This window comes from Salvelinus alpinus, chromosome 5 (assembly GCF_045679555.1).
Source record: "Salvelinus alpinus chromosome 5, SLU_Salpinus.1, whole genome shotgun sequence".
Classification (NCBI taxonomy): Eukaryota; Metazoa; Chordata; class Actinopteri; order Salmoniformes; family Salmonidae; genus Salvelinus; species Salvelinus alpinus.
This window is the reverse complement of record NC_092090.1, coordinates 23,206,766-23,234,547: the sequence shown is the minus strand read 5'-3', so window position 1 is coordinate 23,234,547 and position 27,782 is coordinate 23,206,766. Positions and strand designations below refer to the sequence as shown.

General features: G+C 45.2%; 1 protein-coding gene and 1 long non-coding RNA gene across 6 annotated transcripts in view; one reads left to right on the top strand and one right to left on the bottom strand.

Moving 5' to 3' along the window:
- The window catches only part of sema6d (semaphorin 6D), a 47,320-nt gene extending 38,225 nt beyond the window's left edge, over nucleotides 1-9,095 (bottom strand). For 3 of the 5 annotated variants that reach the window (XM_071401019.1, XM_071401022.1, XM_071401021.1), the window contains exon 1: nucleotides 8,950-9,095. The gene's annotated coding sequence lies outside the window, so the exon portion shown is untranslated. The other 2 variants (XM_071401023.1, XM_071401020.1) reach the window with 2 other exon arrangements.
- A 176-nt stretch (nucleotides 9,096-9,271) lies between these two features.
- On the top strand, nucleotides 9,272-14,692 carry LOC139575755 (uncharacterized). Its single transcript, XR_011674998.1, has 2 exons — nucleotides 9,272-9,669; nucleotides 13,832-14,692. It is a non-coding gene; the product is annotated as an uncharacterized lncRNA (long non-coding RNA).
- The last annotated feature ends 13,090 nt before the right edge of the window (nucleotides 14,693-27,782 follow it).

Here is a 27,782-nt window from a genome sequence, read left to right as displayed (position 1 = left end):
AAAAAGAAATATATTTTATATTTGAGATTCTTCAAAGTAGCCACTCTTTGCCTTGATGACAACTTTGCACACTCTTGGCATTCTGCCAACCAGATTCATGAGGTAGTCACCTGGAATGCATTTCAATTAACAGGTGTGCCTTGTTCAAAGTGAATTTGTGGAATTTATTTTCTTGTTAATGTGTTTGAGCCGATCAGTTGTGTTGTGACAAGATGGGGGTAGTAAAGACCAAGTCCATATTATGGCAAGAACAACTTAAATAAGCAAAGAGAAACGACAGTCCATCATTACTTTAAGACATGAAGGTCAGTCAATCCGGAAAATTTCAAGAACTTTGAAAGTTTCTTCCTGTGCAGTTGCAAAAACCATCAAGCGCTATGAAACTGGCTCTCATGAGGACCGCCACAGGAATGGAAGACCCAGAGTTACCTCTGCTGCAGAGGATAAGTTCATTAGAGTTACCAGCCTCAGAAATTGCAGCCCAAATAAATGCTTCACAGAGTTCAACTAACAGACACATCTCAACATCAACTGTTCAGAGGAGACTATGTGAATCAGGCCTTCATGGTCGAATTGCTGCAAAGAAACCACTACTAAAGGTCACCAATAATAAGAAGAGACTTGCTTGGGCCAAGAAACACAAGCAATGGACATTAGACCGGTGGAAATCTGTCCTTTGGTCTGATGAGTCCAAATTTGAGATTTTTGGTTCCAACCACCGTGTTTTTATGAGACGCAGAGTAGGTGAACGGATGATCTCCGCGTGTGTGGTTCCCACCGTGAAGCATGGAGGAGGAGATGTGATGATGTGGGGGTGCTTTGGTGGTGACACTGTCTGTGATTTATTTAGAATTCAAGACACACTTAACCAGCATGGCTACCACAGAATTCTGCAGTGATATGCCATCCCATCTGGTTTGCTCTTAGTGGGACTATCATTTGTTTTTCAACAGGATAATGACCCAACACACTTCCAGGCTATTTGCGCTATTTGACCAAGAAGGAGAGTGATGGAGTGCTGCATCAGGTGACCTGCCCTCCACAATCACCCAACCTCAACCCAATTGAGATAGTTTGGGATGAGTTGGACAGCAGAGTGAAGGAAAGAAGTGCTCAGCATATATGTGAACTCCTTCAAGACTGTTGGAAAAGCATTCCAGGTGAAGCTAGTTGAGGCAATGTCAAGAGTGTGCAAAGCTTTCCTCAAGGCAAAGGGTGGCTACTTTGCTAATATATATTTTCATTTGTTTAACACTTTTTTGGTTACTACATGATTCCATATGTGTTATTTCATAGTTTTGATGTCTTCACTATTATTCTACAATGTAGAAAATAGTAAAATTAAAGAAAATCCGTTGAATGAGTAGGTGTGTCCAAACTTTTGACTGGTACTGTATATTTAGTCCAGCTTCTGTGATTGTTGGACATACTGTATGTATAGTTATTTCTCTCTCGTTTTCTCTGTCCATCCATCTTTCTATTCTCTCTCTCTCTCCCTCCCCTCCTTCTCTCTGTCTATTCTCTCTCTCTCTCTCCCTCCCGCGGTTCCCATTCTGCCTGTAGAAACAACAGTCTCAGCAACAGTCTCCTCTCCTGCAGGTCAGTACAACTGGGGCTGTGGAGGAATTGGCCCAATCAAGTGTGGTACACAATAAGACTGCAGTAATGTAACCCCCATGACCCCACCCTGTGTGTTGTTGTAAATACCCTCCATCAGTGTGACCAGGGTGACTAGAACACCACTGAACAATAGATGCCGCGCCAGGGACAACTCTGTTAGTCACCCAGCCCTATGTTACACGCACGCACGCACGCACGCACGCACGCACGCACGCACGCACGCACGCACGCACGCACGCACGCACGCACGCACGCACGCACGCACGCACGCACGCACGCACGCACGCACGCACGCACGCACGCACGCACGCACGCACGCACGCACGCACGCACGCACGCACGCACGCACACACACACACACACACACACACACACACACACACACACACACACACACACACACACACACACACACACACACACACACACACACACACACACACACACACATTTGTTTTACACATTTGTTTTACTATACTTGTGGGGATCAAACAATTGCTTCCCATTAAAAATCCTACTTTCCCTAAACTTTAAACCCTTAACCCTAATCTCAAACCCTATTTCTAATCTTAAACCTAATTGTACCCCTAAACCTAACCCCTAAGCCTAAAATATATTTTTTCCTTGTGGGGACCATGGAATTGTCCCCTCTTGTCCAAATTGGAATTGTTTTAGTATCCTTGTGAGGGCTTCTGGTCTCCACAAGGAGAGTAAAACCAAAAACACACAGCCACACACACAACGTAGAGGAAATCAGATACCCTCAGTACAAACTGTAGTATTACTTCTACTGCACTTCACTGAATACAATGACATTTTACTGGTAGCAGTCCCTGTGTGTGTGCAAGTGTCTGCCTGACTACGCGCGTGTGTCTGCATGTGTGTATGTGTGTGTGCTTGCCTACGTGCGTGCATGTGTGTGTGCAGCCATGCCAAATTGGATGTACTAAATAACTTTGTTGTCCTCATCAGGGCTTTGGGAAAGTAATCAGTTTGTGACCGAGCAGCCAGACGATTAGCAGACCTCCATCAGAGCAGACTAGAGAAACCATTACTGCTCCCTCTCCTTCTCTTCAATAACAACATGAGCCAGTCATCTCAGTATTTACTGAGGATTACATCTGAAGAGCCTGACTTGTTGCTACAGAGAGAGTTGGCAGAGAAAGAAGGCTGTGCCACCTCACACCATCCCCCCCTCCTCTCTACTTCCCTCCTTTCCTCCCTCTTTCTTTCCCTTCGTGTGTAGTGGGTTATAAGAGGAGAAAGACAGTTGTCTCTCTCCTTCCCTCCTTTACTCTCTCTTTCCATATACCTTGGTGAGAGGGGGATTGTAAGAGGAGAAAGGCTCCATGGTAGTTCAGCTGTAGTGAAGCACAAAGGCCAGAGCTGCAGGTGTGACGGGAACAATAGAGGCTTTGGGCTGGGCTGTACAATGGAGCTACCGCCTCTAACACTGTCCAACTCACTGGGATTAGTAGTAGTGGCCCTTCACTGTCCAACTCTCTGGTGCTTAGGGTTAGTAGTAGTGGCCCTTCACTGTCCAACTCTCTGGTGGTTAGGGTTAGTAGTAGTGGCCCTTCACTGTCCAACTCTCTGGTGGTTAGGGTTAGTAGTAGTGGCCCTTCACTGTCCAACTCTCTGGTGGTTAGGGTTAGCAGTAGTTGCCCTTCACTGTCCAACTCTCTGGTGGTTAGGGTTAGCAGTAGTGGCCCTTCACTGTCCAACTCTCAGGTGGTTAGTAGTAGTGGCCCTTCACTGTCCAACTCTCTGGTGGTTAGGGTTAGCAGTAGTGGCCCTTCACTGTCCAACTCTCAGGTGGTTAGGGTTAGTAGTAGTGGCCCTTCACTGTCCAACTCTCTGGGATTAGTAGTAGTGGCCCTTCACTGTCCAACTCTCTGGTGGTTAGGGTTAGCAGTAGTGGCCCTTCACTGTCCAACTCTCTGGTGGTTAGGGTTAGTAGTAGTGGCCCTTCACTGTCCAACTCTCTGGTGGTTAGGGTTAGTAGTAGTGGCCCTTCACTGTCCAACTCTCTGGGGGTTAGGGTTAGTAGTAGTGGCCCTTCACTGTCCCAACTCTCTGGTGGTTAGGGTTAGTAGTAGTGGCCCTTCACTGTCCAACTCTCTGGGGGTTAGGGTTAGTTGTAGTGGCCCTTCACTGTCCAACTCTCTGGGGGTTAGGGTTAGTTGTAGTGGCCCTTCACTGTCCAACTCTCTGGGGGTTAGGGTTGGTAGTAGTGGCTCTTCACTGTCCAACTCTCTGGTGGTTAGTAGTAGTGGCCCTTCACTGTCCAACTCTCTGGTGGTTAGGGTTAGTAGTAGTGGCCCTTCACTGTCCCGGTAGTAGTGGAGTTAACAAACATGATTAAATTAGTTAAAGTTGGTTAATTTCATATTCAGCACATTATTACTTTGTAGGGAAACACCAGAGTGGGTATGAGTAGTGGCCCTTCACTGTCCAACTCTCAGGTGGTTAGGGTTAGTAGTAGTGGCCCTTCACTGTCCAACTCTCTGGGATTAGTAGTAGTGGCCCTTCACTGTCCAACTCTCTGGTGGTTAGGGTTAGCAGTAGTGGCCCTTCACTGTCCAACTCTCTGGTGGTTAGGGTTAGTAGTAGTGGCCCTTCACTGTCCAACTCTCTGGTGGTTAGGGTTAGTAGTAGTGGCCCTTCACTGTCCAACTCTCTGGGGGTTAGGGTTAGTAGTAGTGGCCCTTCACTGTCCCAACTCTCTGGTGGTTAGGGTTAGTAGTAGTGGCCCTTCACTGTCCAACTCTCTGGGGGTTAGGGTTAGTTGTAGTGGCCCTTCACTGTCCAACTCTCTGGGGGTTAGGGTTAGTTGTAGTGGCCCTTCACTGTCCAACTCTCTGGGGGTTAGGGTTGGTAGTAGTGGCTCTTCACTGTCCAACTCTCTGGTGGTTAGTAGTAGTGGCCCTTCACTGTCCAACTCTCTGGTGGTTAGGGTTAGTAGTAGTGGCCCTTCACTGTCCCGGTAGTAGTGGAGTTAACAAACATGATTAAATTAGTTAAAGTTGGTTAATTTCATATTCAGCACATTATTACTTTGTAGGGAAACACCAGAGTGGGTATGAGTAGTGGCCCTTCACTGTCCAACTCTCTGGTGGTTAGGGTTAGTAGTAGTGGCCCTTCACTGTCCAACTCTCTGGGGGTTAGGGTTAGTAGTAGTGGCCCTTCACTGTCCCAACTCTCTGGTGGTTAGGGTTAGTAGTAGTGGCCCTTCACTGTCCAACTCTCTGGGGGTTAGGGTTAGTTGTAGTGGCCCTTCACTGTCCAACTCTCTGGGGGTTAGGGTTAGTTGTAGTGGCCCTTCACTGTCCAACTCTCTGGGGGTTAGGGTTGGTAGTAGTGGCTCTTCACTGTCCAACTCTCTGGTGGTTAGTAGTAGTGGCCCTTCACTGTCCAACTCTCTGGTGGTTAGGGTTAGTAGTAGTGGCCCTTCACTGTCCCGGTAGTAGTGGAGTTAACAAACATGATTAAATTAGTTAAAGTTGGTTAATTTCATATTCAGCACATTATTACTTTGTAGGGAAACACCAGAGTGGGTATGAGTCTGGCAACACCAGAGTGGGTTTGGTACTGGCAACACCAGAGTGGGTTTGGTACTGGCAACACCAGAGTGGGTTTGGTACTGGCAACACCAGAGTGGGTTTGGTACTGGCAACACCAGAGTGGGTATGGTACTGGCAACACCAGAGTGGGTTTGGTACTGGCAACACCAGAGTGGGTTTGGTACTGGCAACACCAGAGTGGGTTTGGTACTGGCATCATCAGAGTGGGTTTGGTACTGGCAACACCAGAGTGGGTTTGGTACTGGCATCACCAGAGTGGGTTTGGTACTGGCATCACCAGAGTGGGTTTGGTACTGGCGCAACACCAGAGTGGGTTTGTTACTGGCAACATCAGAGTGGGTTTGGTACTGGCATCACCAGAGTGGGTTTGGTACTGGCAACACCAGAGTGGGTTTGGTACTGGTTTGGTACTGGCAACACCAGAGTGGGTTTGGTACTGGCAACACCAGAGTGGGTTTGGTACTGGCAACACCAGAGTGGGTTTGGTACTGGCAACACTAGAGTGGGTTTGGTACTGATAACACCAGCGTGGGTTTGGTACTGGCAACACTAGAGTGGGTTTGGTACTGGCAACACCAGAGTGGGTTAGATTCCAGCGTGGGTTTGGTACTGGCAACACCAGAGTGGGTTTGGTACTGGCAACACCAGAGTGGGTTTGGTACTGGCAACACCAGAGTGGGTTTGGTACTGGCAACACCAGCGTGGGTTTGGTACTGGCAACACCAGAGTGGGTTAGATTACAGCGTGGGTTTGGTACTGGCAACACCAGAGTGGGTTAGATTCCAGAGTGGGTTTGGTACTGGCAACACCAGAGTGGGTTAGATTCCAGAGTGGGTTTGGTACTGGCAACACCAGAGTGGGTTAGATTCCAGAGTGGGTTTGGTACTGGCAACACCAGAGTGGGTTAGATTCCAGAGTGGGTTTGGTACTGGCAACACCAGAGTGGGTTAGATTCCAGAGTGGGTTTGGTACTGGCAACACCAGAGTGGGTTAGATTCCAGAGTGGGTTTGGTACTGGCAACACCAGAGTGGGTTAGATTCCAGAGTGGGTTTGGTACTGGCAACACCAGCGTGGGTTTGGTACTGGCAACACCAGAGTGGGTTAGATTACAGCGTGGGTTTGGTACTGGCAACACCAGAGTGGGTTAGATTCCAGAGTGGGTTTGGTACTGGCAACACCAGAGTGGGTTAGATTCCAGAGTGGGTTTGGTACTGGCAACACCAGAGTGGGTTAGATTCCAGAGTGGGTTTGGTACTGGCAACACCAGAGTGGGTTAGATTCCAGAGTGGGTTTGGTACTGGCAACACCAGAGTGGGTTAGATTCCAGAGTGGGTTTGGTACTGGCAACACCAGAGTGGGTTAGATTCCAGAGTGGGTTTGGTACTGGCAACACCAGAGTGGGTTAGATTCCAGAGTGGGTTTGGTACTGGCAACACCAGAGTGGGTTAGATTCCAGAGTGGGTTTGGTACTGGCAACACCAGAGTGGGTTAGAATCCAGCGTGGGACATAAACTGAATAGATGTGTTTACTGTAAATCGCTTAATGTAAGTCAACTGTTCAAGTTGCTGCTATATGCTAATTCAGCACCTACATATTCCTGAATATATTGATATATTGATGGGTTTGAGCCTGGATACCCTGTAGACCTGCTACTACTGACCAGGGTGAATGGGGGATCATTTTACTGGATTACATTTACCCTTAAAACAATGGTTTAGAATTATATTCAACTTTCCATATCATTTCAGCCACAAAAAAATCTAGGACTTGTGATGTTATGTATGTCACATAATAATCAGAATGGCATCAACTATTTGCTCATTTTACCAAAAGAATTTGTCTAACTAAACGAGGCATGACCCTCCTAAACACAACATGCAGCGTGTGAATATTGACTTGAATAACTTCTCTTCTCGACACAGTCCTTCCACGGCTGTCATTCAGTTAGCTGACTCTATTGCGCCGATTCATTCATTCTCCCACGTTAACCCCTACACTACCGCACCCCAACTCCCCCTAACCTTAACCCATTCATCCTATCACTGGATTACAACACAGATGTTCAGGGATCCAGAGCAGCGGGACAATCTGGCTATTTACCCTAGCGGACAGGGCAGGCCAGGGAGAGTGCGTGGGGGGGAGTGCCGGTGGACCCAAGCCACATCCCGGCTCCACAACACCTATTGTCCCGGCTGGGAGAGAACGCATTCAACATTGATCTGTGCTAACCTTTATGCTCCACATGAAATGCGAAAGACAACAAAGACGTGAGGGAGAGCAGAGGAGTGACACACCAGTAATGGGGAGAGGAGAGAATTGATTGTTCCACTAATGCGGGGATGGGCTCCGAGGCGGGCGCATTCGCTAAAAGCTCCCTGCCACGGCGGACGGAACGACGGCTGATTAGTTCACAGGAAACACTGATTTATTTAGGCTAATCAACCATACCTATTTACTAACATGTTTAGACGTGTATCTTACTAAGATACAATCTAACAACAAATGAAATTAACCATTGGATAACACGTATAGGTAGTCGCCTACCTATCCAACCTAACGCCAATAACGAATAAAATATCTCGTTTCACAATCACAATGAAGGTGCAATTTCGCTGGTCATATTCTGTTGATCAGTACCAAAGTCCACTGTGTGAGTATGTGAAAGTTTACATCTTATTCTCATTGCTTACATGCCTATACACCGTAACGACCCCCCAATACAATGTGAGAAACGCTGTTCTCCCGTGCGCTTTAAATCAACAATCAGGGCTCATCCATCATATCTTATCTGCGCCACAGTATTAGAACAATAGTGAACTATTTTCTTCTCTGTAAATATAATGATGTTTATTTGTTCATCTATCCATGAGAGGACAACAAACTAATTACGCTCTTACTTCATTCACTCCAACAATAAAGTGCTGTTATCTGAAATCTATTGTGAATTCTGTACCAATCTATTATATAGGACGAAAACTAGAGCCAAACAAATGTAGTCTAGATAATTAACAGAAAGTCCAATGCCCAATTAGAAGAAAATATATTTTAACAAACCCATTTGACGCACTTTTCAAACGGTTTATTATGAACACTAATAACCTACCTTGTGGTTCCAAAATGATTCATGAAAGCGTATTGCAGATCTCCTTCCAATCCCAATGAAGGCTATATTCCCTATAACGTTCATCCATTATAATAATTCCATTTGGTGGAGTTATAAACGTATATAATTCCTTATTCCCAGGGCCATATGGTCTCCACACTTCTCTTTTCCAGTCGCGGACCGCGGACATTAATTCAGAGTCGCGGACTCCTCTCTCTCTGCGTCCTTGGGCCCGGCTCAATGCTCACTGATCTTCAAAGCTCAACCGTGATCAAATAGCACTACAGTCCCCTCGTACCTTCACTCCCCACCCCCCTTTACTATTAACTTTAAAACCAGAGGGAAAACGTAAATAAGAGAGGTGCACATTCCGTTCAGCACTGAGCGCGCACATAGAACAAATCAGGCAAAAGAGATACAAGCAGAACGATAATGTTTCATAAACTATGATTATATAGGCTGCAGCCCATACGAAGAAAGCCCATGTATAAATAGCCCGGTCGACAACTATTTCTGTAGTATTCACCACTTGTGCAGGGCAGCCCTACAAGCCGACTCAGTTTGCAACAAATACAACCTTTCCCCTTCAGTTTGCAAGGGCACTTTCGCTGCTCGTTGCTGATTTAAAGAATAAACTCACCTCATCGGGTATATTTTTTTAAATCCTTTTACGTTTCTATACAATCACAAAATCACGAATAGTCCAACTGGTCGCTGTTAGCTTGCAGTGGGCAGCCAGAAAAACAATCTAATGCACGGCAAATGGTGTAACTCGATCCATACTGAGTCAATCCATCACACAGCGCTCTGCCTGTCTTCCAATAGGCCGCGCTCTCGCTTCAGTCCCTCCCACATCTCTCTCCCTCTCCGCGTCTCTCTCTCCAGGGCTGTGGGTTTTGGCGACTCTCCCTCCCCGACCGCTTTCTTTCCTACGAGAGAGAAAGAGAAAAGAAAGAGAAGAGAAAGGCCCCCACCTTCCCACATGACCCTGCCTTGCCCCCCCTCTCCTTTCTCCCATCCCCCACAGCCAGTAAGTGAAGCCCGTTGGTAAATCTTTTCAGCAGAATTGTTTTTGGAGGCGGAAAGGGGGACTTGCTGAGAAAGGAACTATCTTTAAACCATTTAACTCCAGTCTGCTATACTGGATTACAGCTAGCCTAATGCTATGACTTTTCTACACCAACTTGCAGTTGTTGAGTGCAATAGACCAAATGCATTTTTATGTATGAAACTTAGACATAGTTTTTCATGCACTTTACCCATGTGTACTCTTTCTGACGTTCCACAAATGGATCCCACAGTTAATCTGTGCATCACGCAACGATGCTGATGGATTTAAACGTTTTTCTTTAACACACCAGTAAGTAATGCCCTGATCTAACAACAATGCACACACACACAAATGCAGAGCCCAGCGCTGCACTGAACTGAACAATTGGTATGGCCTATGGTAATAAATTCTTACAATTTGTTCCATTAACCCAGTTTGTCAGTGAGAATCACATCAGAGGGATAACGAAGGCTAGCTAGGCGGAGACGAGGGTCGAGGAGTGGAGAGGAGGGTTGTGGATGAGGAGAGGAGGGGAGAGATACAGACAGAGAGATGCACTGGAAGTAGACACAAATACAGTTACAGTCTATCAGAACTGAAGGAAATCCCCCACAAGCCCTTACATTACTCAGACCCCAGGACTCACTGACTCAATGTCTATGACATGGCTCACATACTCCTATACCATGCTTCAGTCACTCCTATAAGATGCTTCAGTCACTCCTTTAACATGTTTCAGTCACTCATATAACATGCCTCACACACTCCTATTAGATGCTTGAGTCACTCCTATAACATGCTTCAGTCACTCCTATAACATACCTCACACACTCCTATAACATCTTTCAGTCACTCATATAACATGCCTCACACACTCCTATTAGATGCTTCAGTCACTCCTATAACATGTTTCAGTCACTCATATAATATTCCTCACACTCTCCTATAAGATGTTTCAGTCACTCCTATAACATGCTTCAGTCACTCCTATAACATGCCTCATACACTCCTATAACATGCTTCAGTCACTCCTATAACATGCCTCACACACTCTTATAACATGCTTCAGTCACTCCTATAACATGCTTCAGTCACTCATAAAACATGCTTCAGTCACTCCTATAACGTGCTTCAGTCACTCATCAAATCTGCAAGACTGTTCAAGCAGCGGATGATTCTCGATGCACATTTGGAGAATCAGAATGTGTGTCTGTTTGAGTGTGTGGGTCTCTCTCTCTCTCTCTCTCTCTCTATGTGTGTGTACAGTATGTGGTGTGTGTGTGAGAGAGAGAGGGAGAGAGAGAGGGGGAGAGGGAGCGAGACAGACAAAGAGATATAGGGAGCTGGGAGGGGAGTGAACGTCCTTATTGACCGTGTCAAGTCATTCTAGGGCCACTTACCCAAACAGTGGCCGTCCATTTGCAACACGTTAGTAGATGGTGGGGCAGCAGGTAGCCTAGTGGTTAGAGGGTTGAGCCAGAAACCGGAAGGCTGCTAGATTGTATCCCTGAGCTGACAAGGTAAAAATCTGTCTTCTGCCCCTGAACAAGGCAGTTCCTAGGCCGTCATTGTAAATAACAATTTGTTCTTTAACGGACTTGCCTAGTTAAATAAAGGTTAAATAACATTTTAAAAATAAATGTATGTAAACCCCCCTCACACATACTCTGCCCCCCCACACACACAGACCTCCCCCTCACACACACTCTGCCCCCCCCACATCCCCCCACCTACCCACTCACACACACTCTGCCACCCACACACATTATTCCCCCCCCCCTCACACACACACACACTCTGCCCCCCACCTCCCCCTCACACACACTCTGCCCCCCCACCTCCCCCCTCACACACACACTCTGCCCCCCCCCACACACACTCTGCCCCCCCACCTACGCCCTCACACACACTCTGCCCCCACCTCCCCCCTCACACACACTCTGCCCCCTACCTCCCTCCCCCCTCACACACACACTCTGACACCCCCCCCCCCTCGCACACACACTCTGCCCCCCACTTCCCCCCTCACACACACTCTGCCCCCCTACCTTCCCACACACACACTCTGCCCCCCTACCTTCCCACACACATACTCTGCCGAACGACCTCCCTACCACTCACACACTCTGGCCCCCCCATTAGTAACTGTGAAGGTGGTATTTCCATGTGAATGGTTCGACAGGAAGAGCTAGTTTACACTGTTGATGTGTCTGATCCCATGCTGGCTCTCTGGCCACTGATTCACTCTCTCCACTGATTCACTCTCTCCACTGATTCACTCTCTCCACTGTTTCACTCTCTCCACTGTTTCACTCTCTCTACTGATTCACTCTCTCCACTGATTCACTCTCTCCACTGATTCACTCTCTCCACTGATTCACTCTCTCCACTGATTCACTCTCTCCACTGTTTCACTCTCTCCACTGATTCACGCTCTCCACTGTTTCACTCTCTCCACTGATTCACTCTCTCCACTGTTTCACTCTCTCCACTGATTCACTCTCTCCACTGTTTCACTCTCTCCACTGTTACATATCAAGACTGTTTCAAAGACAGCTTTTTTCCATCTACGTAACATTTCAAAAATCTGACATTTTCTGTCCAAAAATTATGCAGAAAAATGTATCCATGCTTTTGTTACTTCTAGGTTAGACTACTGCAATGCTCTACTTTCCAGCTACCCGGTGTCACACCCTCTATTTGGTGAGGTCAGGGTGTGATGTGGGGTGGGCATTCTATGTTGTGTATTTCTTTGTGTTTGGCCCAAGTGTGGTTCCCAATCAGAGGCAGCTGTCTATCGTTGTCTCTGATTGGGAATCATACTTAGGCAGCCTGTTTTCCCACCTATGTTGTGGGATCTTGTTTTTGTACAGCTCTTGTAGCCTACGGAACGGTACGTTCATTTTGGTTTCACTTTGTTATTTTGTTGCTGGTTCTCATTAAATAAATATGATGACCACAAATTACGCTGCGCCTTGGTCTCCTTCAAACAACGCACGTGTAACGGTTGTCGTCGGTGGAAGAAGGAGAGGACCAAAGCGCAGCGAGGTTAGTGTTCATCTTAATTTAATAATAAACCAAAAACTGAACACTTCAAAATACAAAACAACAAAATTGAAAACCGAAACAGTTCTATCTGGTGCAGACACACAAAGACTGAAAACAACCACCCACCAAACCCAACACAAAACAGGCTACCTAAATATGGTTCCCAATCAGAGACAATGACTAACACCTGCCTCTGATTGAGAACCATATCAGGCCAAACACAGAAATAGAAAAACATAGATAAACAAACATAGACTGCCCACCCCAACTCACGCCCTGACCATACTAAATAAAGACAAAAACAAAGGAAATAAAGGTCAGAACGTGACAGCACGTTACATCCGGATAAAGCACTAAATAAACTTCAGTTAGTGCTAAATACGGCTGCTAGAATCCTGACTAGAACCCCAGAATTTGATCATATTACTCCAGCGCTAGCCTCCCTACACTGGCTTCCTGTTAAGGCAAGGGCTGATTTCAAGGTTTTACTGCTAACCTACAAAGCGTTACATGGGCTTGCTCCTACCTATCTTTCCGATTTGGTCCTGCCGTACATACAGTACATACACGTACGCTACGGTCACAAGACGCAGGCCTCCTAATTGTCCCTAGAATTTTAAGCAAACAGCTGGAGGCAGGGCTTTCTCCTATAGAGCTTCATTTTTATGGAATGGTCTGCCTACCCATGTGAGAGACGCAGACTCGGTCTCAACCTTTAAGTCTTTATTGAAGACACATCTCTTCAGTAGGTCCTATGATTGAGTGTAGTCTGGCCCAGGAGAGTGAAGGTGAACGGAAAGGCACTGGAGCAACGAATGGCCCTTGCTGTCTCTGCCTGGCCGGTTCCCCTCTCTCCACTGGGATTCTCTGCCTCTAACCCTATTACAGGGGCTGAGTCACTGGCTTACTGGTGCTCTTCCATGCCGTCCCTAGGAGGGGTGCGTCACTTGAGTGGGATGAGTCACTGACGTGGTCTTCCTGTCTGGGTTGGCGCCCCCCCTTGGGTTGTGCCGTGGCGGAGATCTTTGTGGGCTATACTCGGCCTTGTCTCAGGATGGTACGTTGGTGATTGAAGGTATCCCTCTAGTGGTGTGGGGGCTGTGCTTTGGCAAAGTGGGTGGGGTTATATCCTGCCTGTTTGGCCATGTTCGGGGGTATCATCGGATGGGGCCACAGTGTCTCCTGACCCCTCCTGTCTCAGCCTCCAGTATTTATGCTGCAGTAGTTTATGTGTCGGGGGGCTAGGGTCAGTCTGTTATATCTGGAGTACTTCTCCTGTCTTATCCGGTGTCCTGTGTGAATTTAAGTATGCTCTCTCTAATTCTCTCTTTCTTTCTTTCTTTCTTTCTTTCTTTCTTTCTTTCTTTCTTCTTTCTTTCTTTCTTTCTTTCTTTCTTTCTTTCTTTCTTTCTCTCTCTTGGAGGACCTGAACCCTAGTACCATGCCTCAGGACTACCTGGCATGATGACTCCTTGCTGTCCCCAGTCCACCTGGCCGTGCTGCAGCTCCAGTTTCAACTGTTCTGCCTGCAGCTATGGAACCCTGACCTGTTCACTGGACGCGCTACCTGTCCCAGACCTGCTGTTTTCAACTCTCAAGAGACAGCAGGAGCGGTAGAGATACTCTCAATGATCGGCTATGAAAAGCCAACTGACATTTACTCCTGAGGTGCTGACCTGTTGCACCCTCGACAACTACTGTGATTATTATTATTTGACCATGCTGGTCATTTATGAACATTTGAACATCTTGGCCATGTTCTGTTATAATCTCCACCCGGCACAGCCAGAAGAGGACTGGCCACCCCTCATAGCCTCTAGGTTTCTTGCTAGGTTTAGGCCTTTCTAGGGAGTTGTTCCTGGCCACCGTGCTTCTCCGTCTGCATTGTTTTCAGGTGTAGAAGCACCCTGCCTGTCTCCAGTGGTGCAAAGTACTTAAGGAAAAATACTTTAAAGTACTACTCAAGTAGTTTTTTTGAGTATCTGTACTTTACTTTACTATTTATATATTTGACAACTTTTACTTCACTACATTCCTAAAGAAAAGTATATATTTTTTACCCCATACATTTTCCCTGACACCCAAAAGTACTCATTACATTTTGAATGCTTAGCAGGACAGGAAATGGTTCAATTCACACATTTATCAAGAGAACATCCCTGGTCATCCCTACAGCCTCTGATCTGGGGGACTCATTCAACACAAATGCTTTGTTTGTAAATGATGTCTGAGTGTTGGCGTGTGCTCCTGGCTATATGTAAATAAAAAAACAAGATAAATGTGCCATCTGGTTTGCTTAATAAAAGGCCATTTTAATTATTCATACTTTTACTTTTAATACTTAAGTATATTTGACCAATTGTATTTACTTTTGATACTTAAGTGTATTTAAAACCAAATACTTTTAGACTTTTACTCAAGTAGTATTATACTGGGGGACTTTCACTTTCATTTTCCATTATGGTATCTTTACTTTTACTCAAGTATGACAATTGGGTACTTTTTCCACCATTGTCTGTATCTCTACCAGTACCCTGTCTGAATCTCTACCAGTACCCTGTCTGTATCTCTACCAGTACCCTGTCTGACTCTCTACCAGTACCCTGTCTGTATCTCTACCAGTACCCTGTCTGTATCTCTACCAGTACCCTGTCTGTATCTCTACCAGTACCCTGTCTGACTCTCTACCAGTACCCTGTCTGACTCTCTACCAGTACCCGTTCTGTATCTCTACCAGTACCCTGTCTGTATCTCTACCAGTAACCTGTCTGTATCTCTACCAGTACCCTGTCTGTATCTCTACCAGTAACCTGTCTGTATCTCTACCAGTACCCTGACTCTCTACCAGTCCCCTGTTTGTCTCTACCAGTACCCTTTCTGTATCTCTACCAGTACCGTGTCTATATCTACCAGTACTCTGTCTGTATCTCCCAGTCAGTTTCCTGTCTGTCTCTACCAGTCAGTTTTCTGTCTGTCTCCACCAGTCAGTTTCTGTCTGTTTCTACCAGTCAGTTTCCTGTCTGTCTCTACCAGTCAGTTTCCTGTCTGTCTCCACCAGTCAGGTTCTGTCTGTCTCTACCAGTCAGTTTCCTGTCTGTCTCTACCAGTCAGTTTCCTGTCTGTCTCCACCAGTCAGTCTCCTGTCTGTCTAGTAAACTGTCTGCTCCCCAGATGCTGGTCAGATTGCTGTGTCAGCATGGAGGAAGGAGAGGCATCTGTCCTCATTGTGAGGATGGATGTAGGGATGGATTAATGTGTCCAATGTTGGTGGAAGGGAGAGATTGATGTATTGATGGTGCTAGATGGACAGGAGTAGGTCGGGTGGGAATGGATGGATGGAGGGTGGGGGAGGATGGACAGATGACAGAAGGAGAAAGTGGTGCTTCCAAGCCCTTGTGTGTCCGAGAGAAGGGAGAGGGTGGTGGGGTGACCGTCGGGGGTGTGCAGGGGCCTGAGACTTAGGGGGTGTGGGACATGTGTCCTCAGGGGTGTGTGGGATGACCTTAGGGGGTATATAGGGCTTCGCCAGGGGCCAGAGGGCCATACCCCCGACGGGGCTGGTCCAGGGTCCAGAGGGCCACCATTGCAAACAGATTTATAGACAGAAATGCCTCCACAGATGGCCCAGGGCTTATTCCTGTGGGGCTTGAGGTAGAAGCTGGGGTATGGAGATGGGGCTCTGAGGTAGGTGCTGGAGGCAGGGCTGGGGCTGAGCTGTGGCTTGATGCTGGGGCTGGGGTTGGGGTATAGGGCTGCTGGGGTATATGGCTGGGGCTAGGCCTTGATACTGAGGCCTGAGGTAGAGGCTGAGAATGAGTTAGTAGCTGGCTGTACAAGGCTGGGGATACATAAATGATATTAGCTGAATTAATCCATTCAAAAGATTACGTGTTGACCAGGTTACGTTAAAGACAAGGTTACAGTGAGGTTAATTCCCAGCCAGCAGGGTGAGGCTGTGTACCTGTCTGAGCTGTGGTCTCTGTCTGACTCCTGAGTCACTGTCTGAAACAGCTGTATCTTACCCGACAACACAGGTAGAGGCACATTAAATGTTCCAGAACACTCAAATGATATCCCCAAAATCTGAGAGGAACTAAGCTGACAGAATAGCAGATGGAAGGTATAGGTTTGGCAGTTGAGATATGACATGGGAAATATGGCCATTTACCAAGCAGATGCTTCTATCCAAAACGATAACAGCACCAACTAACTGAGCTACAGGACCACATCTTTACCTCCAAAATAAATAGTACTTTTACCTTATAGTGTATTTTATATCACAGTGAGTGGTCTCTCAGATGGTTCTCTATGGGTTCTCTATGGGAGGCTAGAGGCCTCTCTCCTGACCTCTGGCTGATTTAGAGGCCATATCTGGCACTCTGCCTGCCTGGTCACCATTTGTCACTCAGGTTGTGTCCCAAATGGCACTGTTTATAGTGCACTGCTTTTGACCAGGGCCCATGCTCTTTTGACCAGGGCCCATGCACATTTGGGACACACCCTAGTGTTTAGTGCTCCTGAGACCCCCTATCCCTTCACCCTCATGCTCAACCAGTCATTTTGTACCAAAGTCATAATTTCCTTATTTATCTACACAACTACTACACACCCTGTGAGCTGAGGTTCAGTGAAATGCTACCTACAGTATGTTGTGGATTTTCCCTATTTGTCTTGGTGGTTGGAAACAGGCAGGATGTGATGATGTCACTACGTGGGTTAGAGTTTAGAGAGCAAAGGGAAAGTTCAACAGGCTTTAAGGTATTTCAACTTTGCTTTTTTTCTGTAAGCATTTGTGAGTGTCTGTGTGGGTAGGTTGTGATGTTACAGTGCCTGTACCCTGATCCTTGGCCAGACCCAGTTTGGATTGATTTGAAACGTTTCAGTTTGACATCAGATCCTGTTTATTTCTGTTAAGCGTTTGACATTTCAGCCTATTCTGCCTAACTACTGCTATCATCATCACTACCATGATTTTGTTAATAAAAGCACTTTTGCACAATATAGTTTGCCTCCTGCTTGCATAATGAATCAGACTGTGATACCAGCTTTCTGCTAACACAGCCTGAATTAAAGCACTGCAAAAACCAGGAAGGTTTCCTTACAAGCCAGAATGTTGAATAAAATGACATTTGAACTTACTCGACCGGTTGTCTGTACAGTTGGTCCTTATTCAGGTCGAAATTTGAGAAAAACATTGTTATAATAAAACCGACTTTTCAAAACACTGGTACTGCCTTTGAGATCACCTGGCACATGCGCCAAACACCTGCCTGACTTTAAATATATATATAAAAAAAGGTATTCGTTTACAGCAGGTATTAATTAAAGGTGCAACGAAATGCAAAATTCCGTTAGTTTGCATGCATCACACGCATGTACTTCCGTCTTCTGCGAGTGCCTTCCCACCGGGAACACCGGCTGAATCAACGTTGTTTCCACGTCACTTCATTGAAATGACGTTGAACCAACCTGGAATAAACATTGAATTGACATCTGCGCCCAGGGGGTTAGGTGATTAACAAACAAATCGTGATAGCCACACACACAGACACGCGTTTTGAAGTCACGTTAATAGCACTTTACAGTGGATGTTAAGTCTCGTATATCCACCCGAATAAGCAGGAAATCAGTAGAGTTCAAATGTTTCAGTGTAAATGTTGTAGCCGAGTGAAGAAGGACATTCCACAGTCGGATTTGAAAGGGGCAAGCCTCCTGCCTGCCTGAATAAAGGTTGCCCTTTATTGTCATGAGTCTTGTACTGGAGGCAGAACTGAGCCATTTCCCCTCAAATAGGCCAGCTGCAAAGTCAAAATTGGCTGGGTTTATATAGTATATTCCATAACTAACCTGTTTAGTTATATCTGGGTTTATATAGTATATTCCATAACTAACCTGTTTAGTTATATCTGGGTTTATATAGTATATTCCATAACTAACCTGTTTAGTTATTTCTGGGTTTATATAGTATATTCCATAACTAACCTGTTTAGTTATATCTGGGTTTATATAGTATATTCCATAAATGACCAGGAAATGAGCATTACAGCCAGTCTGCTGTAATGTGATGAACCAGATGACTGTCACAATGTGACAACAGTGGAACGGTCTGTAAAGGTAGAATGTAATCTGTGACAGCTGATGATTGTGGTTATTATAGTTGTTCTGCCCAGAATGGGATACATAATCATATTCATAGACCAGCGACTGGCTGACTCGTGACAGTGCACGCACGCACGCACGCACGCACGCACGCACGCACGCACGCACGCACGCACGCACGCACGCACGCACGCACGCACGCACGCACGCACGCACACACACACACACACACACACACACACACACACACACACACACACACACACACACACACACACACACACACACACACACACACACACACAGCTGTTGATTGAGGAAAGTAGATGACATTCTGAGCTCATGATGTATTGATCCCTCCAGCTCCTATCATAATGTTGACGTCTGCTGCCCAACATTAGCCCTCACAGGGGCGTTTCTACTGTTTAGTGTTCATGGAGGTTGATGCTTTGAATGTTGAAATGTTTTCAAATGAGGCCTCTGTCTTAGACTAGGATAAACAACTCCAAACACATCTCATAATATCCCCTGTTCTGTGACCTTGACACTGTTAGATAATGTTGTTTACTCTCCTCTGACCTACAAGGCCTTCTGGCTGTGTGGCTGTTGGTTCATTATTATCATTATGAAGGAGGAGAGGTTCATTATTATAGCAAATGATAATGAGTGTTTCCTCCCACACACACACACACACACGCACGCACACATTAACACAGACACACACACATGCACACACACACACACACACACACACACACACACACACACACACACACACACACACACACACACACACACACACACACACACACACACACACACACACACACACACACACACACACACACACACACACACACACACACACACACACACACACACACATTAACACAGACACACACACACACACTGCCCTTTGCTTCTTTAGTCCATCGATCCTGTTAAAGGTTCTTGTTAAGTCTATCATCATAACTCCTGTAATGACAGTTCTAAACCAAACAGCTCACCCCTCAGGTCTCTCTACACAGGTAGACAACTTCTGATATTTTGCCACTAATTGGTATTTTGACCAATCAGATCAGATCTTTTCCCAATAATAATTATTTCCCAAGAATTGGGCTGCCTAAGTTTAATAGAAAGGTGTGAAGGCCTCTTCTGACCTGAGTGGTGGGTTGTTTGGTTTAGAACCATCATAACAAGAGTTATGATGATAGACTTAACAAGAACCTTTAACGGGATCCATGGCCTAACGAAGTGAAGGGCAGTGTGTGTCTGTGTGTGTGCGTTAACATAGCCTTCATGATATGGTGATTGGGTTCTAGAGGTTATAGATGCATGGAAACGTGTTCTAGAGCTTCTAGATGCATGGAGAAGTGTTAAAGAGGTTATAGATGCATGGAAAAGTGTTATAGAGGTTATAGATGCATGGAGAAGTGTTATATGGGTTATAGATGCATGGAGTAGTGTTATAGAGGTTATAGATGCATGGAGCAGTGTTATAGAGGTTATAGATGCATGGAGTAGTGTTCTAGAGGTTATAGATGCATGGAGCAGTGTTATAGAGGTTATAAATGCATGGAGAAGTGTTATAGAGGTTATAGATGCATGGAGTAGTGTTATAGAGGTTATAGATGCATGGAGCAGTGTTATAGAGGTTATAGATGCATGGAGAAGTGTTATAGAGGTTATAGATGCATGGAGTAGTGTTATATGGGTTATAGATGCATGGAGTAGTGTTATAGAGGTTATAGATGCATGGAGAAGTGTTATAGAGGTTATAGATGCATGGAGTAGTGTTATATGGGTTATAGATGCATGGAGAAGTGTTATAGAGGTTATAGATGCATGGAGCAGTGTTATAGAGGTTATAGATGCATGGATAAGTGTTATAGAGGTTATAGATGGATGGAGAAGTGCTATAGAGGTTATAGATGCATGGATAAGTGTTATAGAGGTTATAGATGCATGGATAAGTGTTATAGAGGTTATAGATGCATGGAGTAGTGTTATAGAGGTTATAGATGCATGGAGAAGTGTTATAGAGGTTATAGATGCATGGAGCAGTGTTATAGAGGTTATAGATGCATGGATAAGTGTTATAGAGGTTATAGATGCATGGAGTAGTGTTATAGAGGTTATAGATGCATGGATAAGTGTTATAGAGGTTATAGATGCATGGATAAGTGTTATAGAGGTTATAGATGCATGGAGTAGTGTTATAGAGGTTATAGATGCATGGAGAAGTGTTATAGAGGTTATAGATGCATGGAGCAGTGTTATAGAGGTTATATATGCATGGATAAGTGTTATAGAGGTTATAGATGCATGGAGTAGTGTTATAGAGGTTATAGATGCATGGATAAGTGTTATAGAGGTTATAGATGCATGGAGAAGTGTTATAGAGGTTATAGATGCATGGATTAGTGTTATAGAGGTTATAGATGCATGGAGAGGTGTTATAGAGGTTATAGATGCATGGAGCAGTGTTATAGAGGTTATAGATGCATGGATAAGTGTTATAGAGGTTATAGATGCATGGAGCAGTGTTATATAGGTTATAGATGCATGGAGAAGTGTTATAGAGGTTATAGATGGATGGAGAAGTGTTATAGAGGTTATAGATGCATGGAGAAGTGTTATAGAGGTTATAGATGCATGGAGTAGTGTAATAGAGGTTATAGATGCATGGAGAAGTGTTATAGAGGTTATAGATGCATGGAGAAGTGTTATAGAAGTTATAGATGGATGGAGAAGTGTTATAGAGGTTATAGATGCATGGAGAAGTGTTATAGAGGTTATAGATGCATGGAGAAGTGTTATAGAGGTTATAGATGGATGGAGAAGTGTTAAAGAGGTTATATATTTATGGAGAAGTGTTATAGAGGTTATAGATGCATGGAGAAGTGTTATAGAGGTTATAGATGCATGGATAAGTGTTAAAGAGGTTATAGATGGATGGAGAAGTGTTAAAGAGGTTATAGATTTATGGAGAAGTGTTATATGGGTTATAGATGTATGAAAACGTGTTCTAGAGGTTATAGATGGATGGAGAAGTGCTATAGAGGTTATAGATGCATGGATAAGTGTTCTAGGGGTTATAGATGCATGGAGAAGTGTTATAGAGGTTATAGATGCATGGAGTAGTGTTATAGAGGTTATAGATGCATGGATAAGTGTTCTAGAGGTTATAGATGCATGGAGCAGTGTTATAGAGGTTATAGATGCATGGATAAGTGTTCTAGAGGTTATAGATGCATGGAGCAGTGTTATAGAGGTTATAGATGCATGGAGTAGTGTTCTAGAGGTTATAGATGCATGGAGCAGTGTTATAGAGGTTATAGATGCATGGAGAAGTGTTATAGAGGTTATAGATGCATGGAGTAGTGTTATAGAGGTTATAGATGCATGGAGCAGTGTTATAGAGGTTATAGATGCATGGAGAAGTGTTATAGAGGTTATAGATGCATGGAGTAGTGTTATATGGGTTATAGATGTATGAAAACGTGTTCTAGAGGTTATAGATGGATGGAGAAGTGCTATAGAGGTTATAGATGCATGGATAAGTGTTATAGAGGTTATAGATGCATGGATAAGTGTTATAGAGGTTATAGATGCATGGAGTAGTGTTATAGAGGTTATAGATGCATGGAGAAGTGTTATAGAGGTTATAGATGCATGGAGCAGTGTTATAAATCAAATCAAATCAAATTTTATTAGTCACATACACATGGTTAGCAGATGTTAATGCGAGTGTAGCGAAATGCTTGTGCTTCTAGTTCCGACAATGCAGTAATAACCAACAGTAATCTAACCTAACAATTCCACACTACTACCTTACACACACACACAAGTGTAAAGGGATAAAGAATATGTACATAAAGATATATGAATGAGTGGTGGTACAGAACGGCATGGCAGATGCAGTAGATGGTATAGCGTACGGTATATACATATGAGATGAGTACTGTAGGGTATGTAAACATAAGTGGCATAGTTTAAAGTGGCTAGTGGTACATGTATTGCATAAAGATGGCAAGATGCAGTAGATGATATAGAGTACAGTATATATACATATGAGATGGGTAATGTAGGGTATGTAAACATTGTATTAAGTGGCATTGCTTAAAGTGGCTAGTGGTACATTTTTACATAATTTCCATCAATTCCCATTTTTAAAGTGGCTGGAGTTGGGTCAGTATGTTGGCAGCGGCCGCTAAATGTTAGTGGTGGCTGTTTAACAGTCTGATGGCCTTGAGATAGAAGCTGTTTTTCAGTCTCTCGGTCCCTGCTTTGATGCACCTGTACTGACCTCGCCTTCTGGATGATAGCGGGGTGAACAGGCAGTGGCTTGGGTGGTTGTTGTCCTTGATGATCTTTATGGCCTTCCTGTGACATCGGGTGGTGTAGGTGTCCTGGAGGGCAGGTAGTTTGCCCCTGGTGATGCGTTCTGCAGACCTCACTACCCTCTGGAGAGCCTTACGGTTGTGGGCGGAGCAGTTGCCGTACCAGGCGGTGATACAGCCCGACAGGATGCTCTCGATTGTGCATCTGTAGAAGTTTGTGAGTGCTTTTGGTGACAAGCCGAATTTCTTCAGCCTCCTGAGGTTGAAGAGGCGCTGCTGCGCCTTCTTCACAACGCTGTCTGTGTGGGTGGACCAGTTCAGTTTGTCCGTGATGTGTACACCGAGGAACTTAAAACTTTCCACCTTCTCCACTACTGACCCGTCGATGTGGATAGGGGGGTGCTCCCTCTGCTGTTTCCTGAAGTCCACAATCATCTCCTTTGTTTTGTTGACGTTGAGTATGAGGTTATTTTCCTGACACCACACTCCGAGGGCCCTCACCTCCTCCCTGTAGGCCGTCTCGTCGTTGTTGGTGATCAAGCCTACCACTGTAGTGTCATCCGCAAACTTGATGATTGAGTTGGAGGCGTGCATGGCCACGCAGTCGTGGGTGAACAGGGAGTACAGGAGAGGGCTCAGAACGCACCCTTGTGGGGCCCCAGTGTTGAGGATCAGCGGGGAGGAGATGTTGTTACCTACCCTCACCACCTGGGGGCGGCCCGTCAGGAAGTCCAGGACCCAGTTGCACAGGGCGGGGTCGAGACCCAGGGTCTCGAGCTTGATGACGAGTTTGGAGGGTACTATGGTGTTAAATGCTGAGCTGTAATCGATGAACAGCATTCTCACATGGGTATTCCTCTTGTCCAGATGGGTTAGGGCAGTGTGCAGTGTGGTTGCGATTGCGTCGTCTGTGGACCTATTGGGTCGGTAAGCAAATTGGAGTGGGTCTAGGGTGTCCGGTAGGGTGGAGGTGATATGGTCCTTGACTAGTCTCTCAAAGCACTTCATGATGACGGAAGTGAGTGCTACGGGGCGGTAGTCGTTTAGCTCAGTTACCTTAGCTTTCTTGGGAACAGGAACAATGGTGGCCCTCTTGAAGCATGTGGGAACAGCAGACTGGGATAAGGATTGATTGAATATGTCCGTAAACACACCAGCCAGCTGGTCTGCGCATGCTCTGAGGACGCGGCTGGGAATGCCGTCTGGGCCTGCAGCCTTGCGAGGGTTAACACGTTTAAATGTTTTACTCACCTCGGCTGCAGTGAAGGAGAGCCCGCAGGTTTTGGTAGGGGGCCGTGTCAGTGGCACTGTATTGTCCTCAAAGCGGGCAAAAAAGTTGTTTAGCCTGTCTGGGAGCAAGACATCCTGGTCCTCGACGGGGCTGGTTTTCTTTTTGTAATCCGTGATTGACTGTAGACCCTGCCACATACCTCTTGTGTCTGAGCTGTTGAATTTCGACTCGATTTTGTCTCTGTACTGAGACTTAGCCTGTTTGATTGCCTTGCGGAGAGAATAGCTACACTGTTTGTATTCGGTCATGCTTCCGGTCACCTTGCCCTGGTTAAAAGCAGTGGTTCGCGCTTTCAGTTTCACGCGAATGCTGCCGTCAATCCACGGTTTCTGGTTTGGGAATGTTTTTATCGTTGCTGTGGGTACGACATCGTCAATGCACTTCCTAATGAACTCGCTCACCGAATCAGCATATTCGTCAATATTGTTGTTGGACGCGATGCGGAACATATTCCAATCCGCGTGATCGAAGCAGTCTTGAAGCGTGGATTCAGATTGGTCGGACCAGCGTTGAACAGACCTGAGCGCGGGAGCTTGTTGTTTGAGTTTTTGTTTGTAGGCTGGAATCAACAAAATGGAGTCGTGGTCAGCTTTTCCGAAAGGGGGGCGGGGGAGGGCCTTATAAGCGTCGCGGAAATTAGTATAACAATGGTCTAGTGTTTTTCCAGCCCTGGTAGCACAATCGATATGCTGATAGAATTTAGGGAGTTTTGTTTTTAGATTAGCCTTGTTAAAATCCCCAGCTACGATGAATGCAGCCTCAGGGTGTGTGGTTTCCAGTTTACAAAGAGTCAGATAAAGTTCGTTCAGGGCCATCGATGTGTCTGCTTGGGGGGGAATGTATACGGCTGTGATTATGATTGACGAGAATTCCCTTGGTAGATAATGCGGTCGACATTTGATTGTGAGGAGTTCTAGATCAGGTGAACAGAACGACTTGAGTTCTTGTGTGTTGTTATGATGATCACACCACTTCTCGTTAATCATAAGGCATACCCCCCCGCCCCTCTTCTTACCGGAAAGATGTTTGTTTCTGTCGGCGCGATGCATGAAGAAACCAGCTGGCTGCACCGACTCCGTTAGCGTCCCTTGAGTTAGCCATGTTTCCGTGAAGCAGAGCACGTTGCAATCCCTGATGTCTCTCTGGAATGCTACCCGTGCTCGGATTTCATCAACCTTATTGTCAAGAGACTGGACATTGGCGAGTAGTATGCTAGGGAGTGGAGCGCGATGTGCCCGTCTCCGAAGCCTGACCACGAGACCGCCACGTTTTCCCCTTTTTCGGCGTCGCACAGGGTCGCCGGCTGGGATCAGATCCATTGTATTGTGTGGAAGGCAAAACACTGGATCCGTTTCGGGAAAGTCATATTCCTGGTAGGAACGATGATGAGTTGACGTTAATCGTATGTTCAGTAGTTCCTCCCGACTGTATGTAATGAAACCTAAGATTACCCGGGGTACCGATGTAAGAAATAACACGTAAAAAAACAAAATACTGCATATTTTCCAAGGAACACGAAGCGAGGCAGCCATCTCTTTTCGGCGCCGGAAGTAGGAAGGTTACCAACCGGATAGAGGTTATAGATGCATGGATAAGTGTTATAGAGGTTATAGATGCATGGATAAGTGTTATAGAGGTTATAGATGCATGGATAAGTGTTATAGAGGTTATAGATGCATGGAGCAGTGTTATATAGGTTATAGATGCATGGAGAAGTGTTATAGAGGTTATAGATGGATGGAGAAGTGTTATAGAGGTTATAGATGCATGGAGAAGTGTTATAGAGGTTATAGATGCATGGAGTAGTGTAATAGAGGTTATAGATGCATGGAGAAGTGTTATAGAGGTTATAGATGCATGGAGAAGTGTTATAGAAGTTATAGATGGATGGAGAAGTGTTATAGAGGTTATAGATGCATGGAGAAGTGTTATAGAGGTTATAGATGCATGGAGAAGTGTTATAGAGGTTATAGATGGATGGAGAAGTGTTAAAGAGGTTATATATTTATGGAGAAGTGTTATAGAGGTTATAGATGCATGGAGAAGTGTTATAGAGGTTATAGATGCATGGATAAGTGTTAAAGAGGTTATAGATGGATGGAGAAGTGTTAAAGAGGTTATAGATTTATGGAGAAGTGTTATATGGGTTATAGATGTATGAAAACGTGTTCTAGAGGTTATAGATGGATGGAGAAGTGCTATAGAGGTTATAGATGCATGGATAAGTGTTCTAGGGGTTATAGATGCATGGAGAAGTGTTATAGAGGTTATAGATGCATGGAGTAGTGTTATAGAGGTTATAGATGCATGGATAAGTGTTCTAGAGGTTATAGATGCATGGAGCAGTGTTATAGAGGTTATAGATGCATGGATAAGTGTTCTAGAGGTTATAGATGCATGGAGCAGTGTTATAGAGGTTATAGATGCATGGAGTAGTGTTCTAGAGGTTATAGATGCATGGAGCAGTGTTATAGAGGTTATAGATGCATGGAGAAGTGTTATAGAGGTTATAGATGCATGGAGTAGTGTTATAGAGGTTATAGATGCATGGAGCAGTGTTATAGAGGTTATAGATGCATGGAGAAGTGTTATAGAGGTTATAGATGCATGGAGTAGTGTTATATGGGTTATAGATGTATGAAAACGTGTTCTAGAGGTTATAGATGGATGGAGAAGTGCTATAGAGGTTATAGATGCATGGATAAGTGTTATAGAGGTTATAGATGCATGGATAAGTGTTATAGAGGTTATAGATGCATGGAGTAGTGTTATAGAGGTTATAGATGCATGGAGAAGTGTTATAGAGGTTATAGATGCATGGAGCAGTGTTATAAATCAAATCAAATCAAATTTTATTAGTCACATACACATGGTTAGCAGATGTTAATGCGAGTGTAGCGAAATGCTTGTGCTTCTAGTTCCGACAATGCAGTAATAACCAACAGTAATCTAACCTAACAATTCCACACTACTACCTTACACACACACACAAGTGTAAAGGGATAAAGAATATGTACATAAAGATATATGAATGAGTGGTGGTACAGAACGGCATGGCAGATGCAGTAGATGGTATAGAGTACGGTATATACATATGAGATGAGTACTGTAGGGTATGTAAACATAAGTGGCATAGTTTAAAGTGGCTAGTGGTACATGTATTGCATAAAGATGGCAAGATGCAGTAGATGATATAGAGTACAGTATATATACATATGAGATGGGTAATGTAGGGTATGTAAACATTGTATTAAGTGGCATTGCTTAAAGTGGCTAGTGGTACATTTTTACATAATTTCCATCAATTCCCATTTTTAAAGTGGCTGGAGTTGGGTCAGTATGTTGGCAGCGGCCGCTAAATGTTAGTGGTGGCTGTTTAACAGTCTGATGGCCTTGAGATAGAAGCTGTTTTTCAGTCTCTCGGTCCCTGCTTTGATGCACCTGTACTGACCTCGCCTTCTGGATGATAGCGGGGTGAACAGGCAGTGGCTTGGGTGGTTGTTGTCCTTGATGATCTTTATGGCCTTCCTGTGACATCGGGTGGTGTAGGTGTCCTGGAGGGCAGGTAGTTTGCCCCTGGTGATGCGTTCTGCAGACCTCACTACCCTCTGGAGAGCCTTACGGTTGTGGGCGGAGCAGTT